This window comes from Brassica napus, chromosome C3 (genome assembly GCF_020379485.1).
Source record: "Brassica napus cultivar Da-Ae chromosome C3, Da-Ae, whole genome shotgun sequence".
Classification (NCBI taxonomy): domain Eukaryota; kingdom Viridiplantae; phylum Streptophyta; class Magnoliopsida; order Brassicales; family Brassicaceae; genus Brassica; species Brassica napus.
The window spans coordinates 65,283,089-65,294,841 of NC_063446.1; the positions used below are offsets into that span (position 1 = coordinate 65,283,089).

Genomic DNA, 11,753 nt, shown 5'->3' on the forward strand with positions numbered 1-11,753 from the left:
CTAACATAGTTCCTCCATACTTTCCACTTAGGTGAGTTCCATCCACCACAATGACCCTTCTCTGATACTTAAAACCTTTGATAGAAGCTCCAAAAGAGAGAAATAGATACTTAAATCTTTTCATAGAATCAAGTTCTATCGCCGTGATAGAATCAGGATTTGCAATGGAGATTTGCTCGAGATATGATGCCAGACGCGAATACCCTTCTTCTGCTGATCCTCTCACCAATCTTTGTGCATATAACAGTGCTCTGTATGAAGTGGTGTAATCAAGCGCCATGCCAAACATGTTCCTCATTGCATCAGTGATATGCTGCGGAGTTATCCCATCAATGATTCCAACACGATCAATGAAAAGACTACCTACATACTTCGGAGTACAGTGTCTCCGCTGAGCGATTCGGTCTCCCGCTGAGCATAAATGTTTTTCCACATACTTTGTTACCCAAAACGTGTTTGTCCCATGTTTGACACTCGCTCTGACCTTCCATCCACAATAGCTAACCGGACATGTTGCCACAACGAGAGTTTTCGTTGATTTGTATAATCTGAAAGAAAACTTACCCCTCACTGCTGCCAACCGCAGCTCTGAAAGCAGTGCACCCTTGTTAACAAAACTCTGGTTGACATAGATACTGGTACCATTCGATTTTCCTCCTTCAATAGCATTTGTCTTAGCATATGTCTTTTGGATTTCTTCAAAACAAATATTATCATCATCTTCCTCGTCCTCATCTGGAACCTTTCCATAAAGACTGTAATCCCCACCATTCTGATCCGTTTCACCAACAATAGAATTATCAGCATCCTCCTCCCCATTTTCCTCCTCCCCATCTTGATTTTCATCTTCAACAAACTCATTATCACCAACATCTTCAAAACATTCATCAGCTTCATCATCATCACCAACATCTTCTTCCCATTCACCAGCTTCATCATCATCACCAACATCTTCTTCCCATTCACCAGCTTCATCATTATCACCAACATCTTTTTCCCATTCACCAGCTTCATCAATATCCCTTTTCTCTGAACCGTTTCGACCTTGCTGCGGCTTGATACACAAAGACATACTCTATGGGTTTTGAGTATCTCCAGCAAGTTTCGAACTTGTCTATCACTTGTAACATGAATGGGAAGACTGCCTGGAGCCATCATCATTTCTGCTGGTAATGAGTAGCTAATCTCCACACTCACTGTTCTCATGTCCAGGTTATAATCTTCTTGAGCCATTGCAACAAGTTCAGCATGTGTTGAATCTTCATTCAATAAAAACAATCTTGCTCCTTTGAGATCATCAACCACAAAATCCCAACGGAAATCTCTCAACAACCATTCTCCATACACTGCATGTAACTGAAAAATCATCTGCAAATATTCAAAATAAAACACATTAGTAAACATAGAGAAAATGAAGAAGTTCAATAAACATTGCCGCAGACGACTTAGCATTAAGTCGTCCAGAAGACTTAAAGGTAAGTCGTCTAAAGAGGTCACTTTTGCAATTGAAAATTAAAAGGGACGACTTAATTCTAAGTCGTCCGGCTTTGTTTGTTAAAAAAAAAACTTCAGACGACTTATATATAAGTCGTCTACGAGAAACGGGCTAGTTTTGCATTTGACCGAATCGTGTCAGATCTTTGACTATTTCTGGACGACTTATAATTCAGTCGTCTCTGGGAAAGTTAAAATTTCAATATTTTATGAAAACTTGACGACTTACGTGTAAGTCGTCCTAGGTTAGTTTTGTAATTGAAAAATAAAACTTGAAATTTAACTTTCTCCAGACGACTTAGATGAAAGTCGTCCAGCTAAACACTACTACTGTAATGTGGCTGACTGAAAACACTAAAAACGTTAGTAGTGTTTTCAGTCAGCCACATTACAGTAAAAACTCCATATTTAATAATGTTCTAACTTTGATATTTTATTAATTTATAAAGTTATTAATTTATTAAAATTCTTCTTTTAGGTTGTTATAATTTAAAATATGTTATATGTAAAAAAAAACAGTTTTTTTAGTTTTATGGTATATGTATTGATTAAATTTTATATATACAAAATTTATGTTATTCATATTCGATCATTTGGTGTATAAAAATATATACTATAAATGTAAATGCATTTTAAGTGTAAAATAACACAATAGCGTCAATATATTTAGAAAATTTAAGAAAAATTAAGATAAACTTCATCGCGAATAAAAAGAAACTATACATTATATATGTTTATAAATATGTATTTTTATTAGTTTATGATTATATTGAGAGTATAAATTTACATAAAGTTTTTCAAAAAATATATCTTTATTATCTTATCGATTTGTGTCGAATTTTATACACACCTAAATAGGAATTAATGAAATATATTAAATAATCGTATTTATTAATTTATCAAGTAATATTTTATGGAGTATCTACTGTAGTTTCAAATCTGTTTGAACTACCAAAGTGTGAAAATCCCAGTTTCTAGTCTTTAACGGTGAAGAAGTATACCGTTCGATCGAAGACTTCTAGAGGACACTGACTTTGTGAGTAACCCATAATTGGGAAAGGAGTTTTTATGCAATTGACATAGAGGAAAGAGAAGAAATCTTTAGGAATTTTTCATTTCTCAAAGATGCCTTCTTGCAACTGGTATGGCTTCCAAAGCTAGTCATAAGAATTGTGCTCAGAGACATCAATATCCCTACAGAGAACACTATGATGGAACCCTTCCAAACTGAGCTACTTCCAGTTGAACCACACAAGTATGAGAAGAAAATAAAACAAATAAGCTGCTTTTGTGTTTTGCTTTCCAAGTAGCAATACTGAACAAAAGACATTGTTGCCAAAGTGGATTGATCTGCCATCCATGTTTGTTGGGCGTTCGAAGGATCCAAAGCTGACCTCTCACCTAATCTATTTGATTCTCTTGTCTTAAATCTTGGTATACATTGGGTTGGACTTCTTGCTCACGTCTAAAAAGACTAGTCTGTGTGAATATGGTTTTACTCTCTCTTCTCTTCAAAAAAAATGAAAGAAAAAGATAAAAATCAACAAGAAGTGCATCGCGTGCTTAGTGGTTACCACCATCAGTGCTTGTGTGTCATGGAATCTTGTCTAATAAACTCAGTCGATAGAAAAATAAAATGATACCCTACAGAGTATAGAGAAATCGAATGAGGAAATGAGAAAGAGAGAGGAAAGAAAACAGAGTAAAATTATATGTGTGATCAGATACTTGAATAGGTAAGAGTCCATGTGTCTTATGATCGATACTCCCTCGATGAGACTGCACTTTTAGTCTTAAATGAGGTCAGTGATAGTGAATTTGGATAACTCCTATGAGCTGTGGGCTGAAAATGGTTAGGTTGCTAAGTTGAGATCGAGTCATGAAAGTACCTTGTTAGATTGGTATTTTTTGTTGTGGCTAACAATTGGCAATGGTAAGGCAGTCTTCTAAATAATATGTGAGTTTCCATGTTTTCAAACATCTTCCTTATACTTTGATTTATGTTTTGTTTAAGGACAAACAAAAGTCTACGTCTTGGAGAGTTGATAAACATTGTTTTATTCGGTTATTTGTCTTTGTTTTGAGTCGTTTATCGAGTCATAGTCATTTAGAATTTTATCCTTTATCGAATCTTTTCAGGTAATAGGTTGATTTAGAGCAGAAGGTGAAAAATTGGGTGTAAAAAAGCATTAAAAGATGCGGAACTTTGCATATACGTCAAAAGTTTAGCAACGTATGGAATACTTCCCATCGATGGATTCAGCTCAAATTCTGACACAAGATATAAATTTGAGTTAGATTTCCAATGGAACCTGTTTGAGGTATATCCAACGGTTAGATTATAAGTTATGCTCATTTTCGAAAAACCGAACCCAAACCGAAATTTAGAAATACCCGAATGGGGCTAAAATCTTTGAACCCGAAAATTCGAAACCCGAATAGACCCGAACCGAACCTGAATGGGTACCCGAACACCCACCCCTACTCTTTCTAGAGAAGATTTCTTAACTCATTTATTGATTTCTATTGCCATCATGATTTTCTGAGTGATTCTCGGTGTTTTATATATATATACATATGCTATTTTCAGCCATTCTTGATGTTAATCTTGTTTTAATTTCGTTTATACTTTATTCTAAAGATTTGGGGAGACAATTCCATACTATTTCTAGAGACGATTTCTGAACTCATTTATTGATTTCTATTGCCATGATGATTTTCTGAGTGATTCTCTGTGTTTTATATTTCATGTCTGAGTATCATCTTGTTAGGCTATGTGTTTCAAGGAATCATGGATTTGTGAAACTGATATGTTAGATTAGGGAATTATCCAATTAGTTCTTTTTCTAGGTTGTTCTTAACGCTGAAATTATATTCAAGACCTAGTTTCTGATCTTATGTTTTTAACACACTTTCAGTGTGTGATTAAACTCCTGAATGAGCCTAGAATGAGCGAAATATTCTTAGCTAACGGAAGTTGATGTTAGGAAGTTTCGAAACCTATATATATCTTTATGTATGTTTAGAATTTGAAATTCAATAAAAGCTAGTCTCTAGTCTAATCACGTTGTTTGAGTTCGAAAATGATACTTAATGGATTTCATGTCTGACAATTGTTTCAAGATATGTGTTTCTTGAGAATTACCCACTGTCTAACACTTTATTCGATTTGTTTTACCTCGTTTTACTTTCAGCGGTTTAGTTTCTTACAAGTTGAAAACACAAAAAAAAACTTTTTATTCTAGTTTAACTCTTCTTTCGAAGATTTATAGTGTGGCCTTGATTTTTTTGGATTTAATCTTTGAAATACTATAGCTGTTCACTGTGCACTTGAATTATATTTCAGTAATTACAACCTGATAGTATCACTAATCTGTCAGGTTGAAAACAAGTCAGGGAAATAGAACTGGAGGCAGCCCCATTAGCATAAGTGTTCATATCGAATGACACTAAGGCAACCTCGAGTGCTTCCAACGAAGGACGAGGTCCATTAACTGTTTTCCAGTGCTGATCACCATCTTTTCCCACATCCTTCTCAACATTTTCCTGCCCTTCAAGAGTTCCATAACTAGTCCACACAATTGTGTTTTTAACTGAAATTTCTTATAGAGATGAAAATTTTGCTCTCTTATAGATAATTTTGTTCGGAGCTTATGTCCTAATTCACCAGTGCAGAAAGCATATTATTTGTATGTAATATTATTAGAGTTTTCACAAACTTTGCATCGTGTTTTCTTATGATGAAGATACATCTATCAGTACCCTAATTAAAAAAAAAATCAGAAGGATATCAAATAAATACAAATGAAAACTGTAGCGTATAAATATTTACGAATTCAGTTTACATTTAGTGTGACTTCTTATCTACTGATTTTCATATACAAGATGCAAATAAATACAAGTGAAGACTATAGCTAGACAATGATTAAGAGCTACAAAATGGAAAACAATCTTCTTTATATATAGCTAGACCATCTTTTTAAAATAACAGTAACACCTGATTTTAAAAAAAAAACCGATCAAATGACGTGTTAGTTAATTAGACTGGTATTTGCTCATAGAAACCAGCCCGATGGCAAGCCAACCCGCGCCCCCCATCTGATTCTAGGGTTCGTCCCACTCTTTCTTCTCCGCTGTACGAGAGAGTTTGAGCTCTGGAAGTCGTCGTGAAGAATCTATTTGTAGGGTTTTGATCGCGTCGTTTGATATTTGTTTTAATGATCTGAAACGCCTCCGGTTACAGCTTCATGGCGTTAAACCCCTTCTTAAATCCATCACCCACGATCTCGACTACAATGCGAGTTTTTCTTCGCAAGGGTGTGTATCTGCGAATATAAAAAGGTTAGCTTTCCTCATCTCGAAACCATCTACTCAGTCCGTCAAAATAAAGCAGTAAACTTATTTCTGAGAAATGGCTAACTCATCAAAGCTTTCTTATTCTGATTTTTTTTTGTCTCACATCATTTGAATAGGAAATCTTGAAATCATTTGTTGATTTTGCGGTATATTCAGATTTGGCGTTCATTAAAAAAAATTGGAGTGTTATATCCTCATTATGAAGCTTTCTTATTCAGTTTTTTTTTTGTTCACATCATTTGAGTGAGAAGTTTTGAAACCATATGTTGATTTTGCAGTCTATTTCACGTGTGTTTCAGGCGACCATGATGGTAGCCACCATGAATGTCAACCGGCTTGCTACTTACATACCAAACGCCTTCAAAGCTTTGATGTGACTCGATGTAATCAAAATTTCCAACTGTTGGACTCCTCTCTGCTGATTCGTTTCAGGGATACAAACTCCCTTGATGAGGTCACCGAACCGGTAATTCTTTTGTCTTTGCTAAAACGTTGCAATATATGTCTCTTTATTTGGGTAGAAGATTGGCAAAGTATAATGTATAAGTTATTAGAATATCCACAGTTGATGAGATTATACTTATATATTCAGATTATATAATTCAATTTAATGACATTGTTTTGGTAGAGCTAATCAATACTTAGCTAATGCCCATTCTCTCAGTGTTCGTCTATAACCAGTGATCTCCATCCTCTGATATAAGTTATAACTGTTGAGTCATTGCCTATAGTATAATATGCCTAGGCTGTAGAGTTAATGATTATTTGGTAGTGATTAATGATTAATGTTTTATTTCTTAAATTTGTTGTAGTGCTCATGAATAGGTAAAACCCAATGTGGTATTTGAGAGAGGACTCGAAGGCTTGCTTGATAACAGTATTTTTCAGTTTCTTAGTTTAGTGCTCAAAGCTAGACTGTTTGTTGAAAATCTACAAACCCTATAATGCGCTCGCTAACATCCTTGCTCATACTAAAACGTCAAAACAAATTGAAACCATAAAGCCGGAAATTGTAAGTATATGCATATATGTTAATTGGTTTGGTAGGCAGATACGAGATTAAACATATGTGTTCTCTCTTGGATAGATCAAAAAAATTCATTACACTTTCATGTCATATATTGTATCTTCATTTTTGGTTTTCAAACTTGTGAATCGTACGGAGAAACGGATAAATAATTTAGTAATAAGATTGCTATACAGATCTTGCACGGTATGCGTGAGCGGTGTGAAATCCACCGCAAGCTTCGTTATACTGACAATGCATTGGTTGCTGTTGCGCAGTTGTCACATCAATACATCAAGTTTTTGTTTCTTCTTATTTTCAGCCTCTTGCCAAGACATGATTTTTAGACAAACTGTAGCATTTACTCAAACCAGTTGATTCTCTTTATTGAATGAATAGTGATTAGTGCCTTCAAGACAAAGCGACTGACTTGATTGATGAAGATGGATCTTTGGTTCGACCTTGCCATGCTCAGGTTTATAGTTGCATGTTTCTTGCATTGTCAGAAAATGTATTTTTCTATTTATTTTGAGTTAATTCAAAATGGAGGTTTTATCTTTTAGATCCCTGAGGAAGCTAGAGAGCTTGAAAAGCAACTCAGACAGATCACTTAGGAGAAGCATGAGTCTGTGCGAGGCCAAGAATTTTAGAAGGTATTATAGTTGAGTTTGTCTTACTTTCGACCCAAGATGAATGTTTACAATTTACTGAGTTATTTTTCAGCAACAGGTTGGTTCTCACTATAACCAGAAAAATAATATAGGGACGAGATAGATATATGTTGTTTAAGCCAAAGGCAAAGAAGTGAGCAAAGCTGAGACATAAGCTGGTGAATAAGGAGGGTCTACTGCCACTGAATCTGACATCCAACCCATTGTCTCCACCTGGTCATGAATTCTGGTTGAGAAAGTCTGATGAATCTAGCCGTATTCCCAATATGGTGCAGAGACTTCATAGAAGATTTATCGGACAAAACGAAGTTACCATAGCTATTGTCTGGGAGATCCAACGTCCATGTGCTGGGCTCAAGAACCCAAACCACACAATCTAATATTTTGAATTTTCTTAAAAGTATTCTATGTACTTTTATCTTTTGTGTATTATTTCTTTTCATGCTACTTGATTCTACATATAAAAACACTTGGCTGTGTTCGAGATTGCAAACTATGCATTTACAAAATGTTGTTATCCGTTCTCATATTTTTCCTTTTCTATTGGTGACAGTCAAAAGTATTTTACTATAATGCTTTACATAATTTGGATTGGTCAAGTAAACAACTGCATGAAGCTAATGCTTCACAAGTTGAAAATGTTAATAACGCACGAAACGTTGATAATGGTTCCACATGAGACAACAACTTATTCAAACAAATCAGGATTAACAAAAATAACAAATAACATCAGAATCATTCCAATAACAGTATATTACTGCCTAAATTTACCAACAACGATAACATTATATGCAACACCAAAACCAAAAATTTAACTACATTCCGCGCGAAGCGCGGACCTACCCTAGTGATGTATAATGCATTTGAGTCTCCTTTCTCGTGCCAAATTTGTAAACAACATCGACAAAAATCCAAATCTTTTACCCAATATTTGAAGACAGCATCCAAAAGGTCTCTATACTGAATTGATTTTACCATATTGACATTTTTCTTTTCAGAAAAAGAAAGGACAGTGAAAAGAGAAGACATAAATGTAGTTTTGTTTCGTATGCTTAGATGAAGGACTTGTTTTGTTTTTTACGTTAAGACCAACATAAATGGTTTAAAACTTCCAAGTTAGATGTACAGCAACATGTGAACTATTTAGACTATGAGATATAATTGTCTCCCTCTCTTTATGTATATAGGAAGGTGGATATTTTTTATGTATTTGATCAAAAAAAAAAAAAAAAGGAAGGTGGATATTTTAATAGTATTTGGTAGTATTATTAGTATGGGACTATGGGTAATGGGTGTGTTGCATTATTCAAAAAATCAAGTGTATTTTAGTGAGATGACTGCAATTCATTAGTATGACATTAGGTTTTAATCAAGCAAAATGAATTTTCTTCTATTTTCTCTTATCTTCCTTCATATGTTTGCGGTCCTCCATGTTTTATTTTTCCTTTTCTTTCATGGTTTTATGGTAGTTACTAGTACATTTTTTCTGATGATCAGTCCAAATATAAATAGTTTGTATAAATCGAACCCAACATAACTAAACCGAAAACAATCTATTTCTTTCCCAGATGAGTCTTGGCTAGTGATGCTTTCTAGGACTCTCCAAACGTTGTATTCCTAGGACCCATAGTTTGATTCCCGGTTAGAAGGGGAGTCAGTTCCTTCATAATCATATGCTAGCATATGGCCAAGGGAAATATAAATTACATATCCAAAAGATACTAAAACTTCATAATGTAAAATTATATATATATATATATATATATATTGAATCCCAAATCCAAAAACAGCAACATTGAAAACAAACTCTTCTAAAGTTTGAAATAAGTTTGATTAAAGCAAGTAGGATAACTGTAACTAAAACTATATCAAATAGGTTAATAGTATAATATTGTATTATGTTTCAGATTATTTATTTTTCTTCATGTTATGAATTCGGAAAGACTATGAAACAAACGTTAAGCAAAACCCAAGAGAGAGAATTGAAACTAAGAAAAATTACTATTTTACAGATTTTTTTTCTATTAAACTTGTGCATAATAACTACAAACCTTTAATATCATTTGTTCCGATATTATTTTACATCAAAATAAATCTGATATTACTAGAATCAGATCAACCATATTTTTTCCTTTTCTTACTTGTACTCCCCCATGATATCCTTCATGTTCATTCTAATACAAGTTTTGAATCAGTTTGAACAACACTCTGGAAAGAATAGAAAGACCTTTGTGAAAACACTAACAAAACTACCTTAGTTTAGCGATGCAACAATACTCAAGCTTAGTTTTTTACCTTTTCTTTTTTGAATGATCTTCATTTATAAAACTTTAATTGGATAGTCACTCACCTTGAATAGGAGAACTTGAGAAAGAGTACAAAGCTGATTTATCTAGGAAATCAACAATAACATATTCAAACCTGAGACAGAAGATATATTCAAAAGGAATTGCTTACCATATCATGGAAGAGTTCATTTTTCAGAACACTGCATCTTATATATGAGGGATTAACGTAATTCCCGAGACTAGTGATTCCCCGATTGAGAGAGCTACGTACGTTTCTGTCCTTCCAAAAAAGTGTTTTAGCTTAGGAGAAGAGTGAATTTGCCATTTACATTTTTTGCCGTTGAAAGGCTCCAAAGAAATAAAGGAAGAATTAACTTTTTGAAGTTCATACCCTGACTCAGTAAAGTGTTGTCCGGACTTTTTCAATAACCATACAAGTTCATCCTCTACGTTAAAAACACCAGGAAGGAGCTTGCAAATGGGTTTCCCATACTCATATAGATGAAATTTAATTGGTGAAAGGGTTTATCTATAACCTTGAGAATTTGGTTAGGGAAAGAAACATAACAAATCAAGTTTAGTTTCTTAAGTACAAGAAATTTTATCAAATTCGATCAAACATGCACTAAATAATTTCATGGTTTTAATTATTTATGATTAACGTTATCTTACTGAAAGTATATCCTACCAATTCTCTATAGTTTCAATATTATTGTATAAACTCACAAGATCATTAAGAATAACTCAATTCTTATTAGCTTAAGAAAACTCTCTCAAAAACTTAAGCTTTCACAAAGATCTCTCTCACAATTCATAAGTAATGCCACACATTGGCATCTCCTTATATAGAGATATCAATTTCCTAATCTCATTAGTTTAACTTATTTAGATAACTCCTAAACAAGTATATTTCCTATTTCTTTCACATTCCAAATACTTTTAGGATAACTTGTTCCACAAGCTTTCTTCAAGCTTACTTTCAACATTCTCCCCCTTAAGCTTGAACACATCTTAGGCTCAAGTTTCTGCTCCTTAATTGTGGCTACAAATGCGACCATTCCACGAGAATCTGAGATGAGATCTGTGTCTTGTAGGAAGATATCAGCTAGTGTACCATGAAACGTAGAGTGATAGAAGAGTTCCTTGTAGAAAGCCTTCTCTGAGTCATCACGACCATTTACAACTCTTGTTATGTTATCTTCTTTCTTCTCATGTTCATTCCCTTCATCTGTCTTGCTATTATCATCCTCAACCAAGCCAAGTTTTCTCCTTTTATGTTCAATCTCATGGAGAGCACGGGCACGTCGATCTTCTAAGGCCTTAAGCTCATGTTCTTCGAGAGGCCAGTCACTGACGATACATGGGACTTTCTCTACTCTAGTTTTTCGGTTATGGCCGAGCTTCTTAGCATACTTTTTCTTCTTCTTGTGGTGCCCTTCTGTTGATAGCTTCATTGACTTGGCTTCTTTTTTCATCTCCTCCATTATGTCCTCTTTGGTTTTGTACACTTTCTCTATTGATACTAAATCCAAGGCATAGGATTATGTTCCATTTTCTTGCTTTTGCTGCTCACTATCTGATTGTAACACATCGGATGCGGTACTCTTTAGCGTCACCAAGCTGTGTTTCGCTTCCACTCCAGCAGATTTTACTTCCTTTTTCAGAGCATTAATGGGGTTTGTGAGGTCTAGTAGTTTCTTTTCCAGGATAGCCTTTGCTGTAGATAAACTCTCACGCTCAATCCTAATCTTCTCTAGAGTTGTCTCAATCATCTTCTCTGATTTTGAAACATCTGCCTCCAGATCCTCTCCATGTCTCTTTTCCTCATCAAGTGCATCATTCAAGTTTTCTCTCTCGAGCTCAACATGCTCAAGCATCCTTATCTCTCCAACTTTACATTGAGGCTTCTCACTGGTCTCGACACACACTAGCTCATCA

General features: G+C 34.5%; 1 long non-coding RNA gene across 3 annotated transcripts; it reads left to right on the forward strand.

Annotated features, from left to right (window-relative positions):
• The first annotated feature begins 5,548 nt into the window (after positions 1 to 5,548).
• LOC106433730 lies at positions 5,549 to 8,054 on the forward strand. Of its 3 annotated transcripts, none has more exons than XR_002657283.2 (5): positions 5,549 to 5,835; positions 6,150 to 6,316; positions 7,256 to 7,331; positions 7,420 to 7,509; positions 7,580 to 8,054. It is a non-coding gene; the product is annotated as an uncharacterized LOC106433730 (long non-coding RNA). The 3 variants fall into 3 exon arrangements; XR_002657284.2 differs by having other exon boundaries at positions 5,571 to 5,835; positions 6,663 to 7,331; XR_007320909.1 differs by having other exon boundaries at positions 5,578 to 5,835; positions 7,586 to 8,054.
• The last annotated feature ends 3,699 nt before the right edge of the window (positions 8,055 to 11,753 follow it).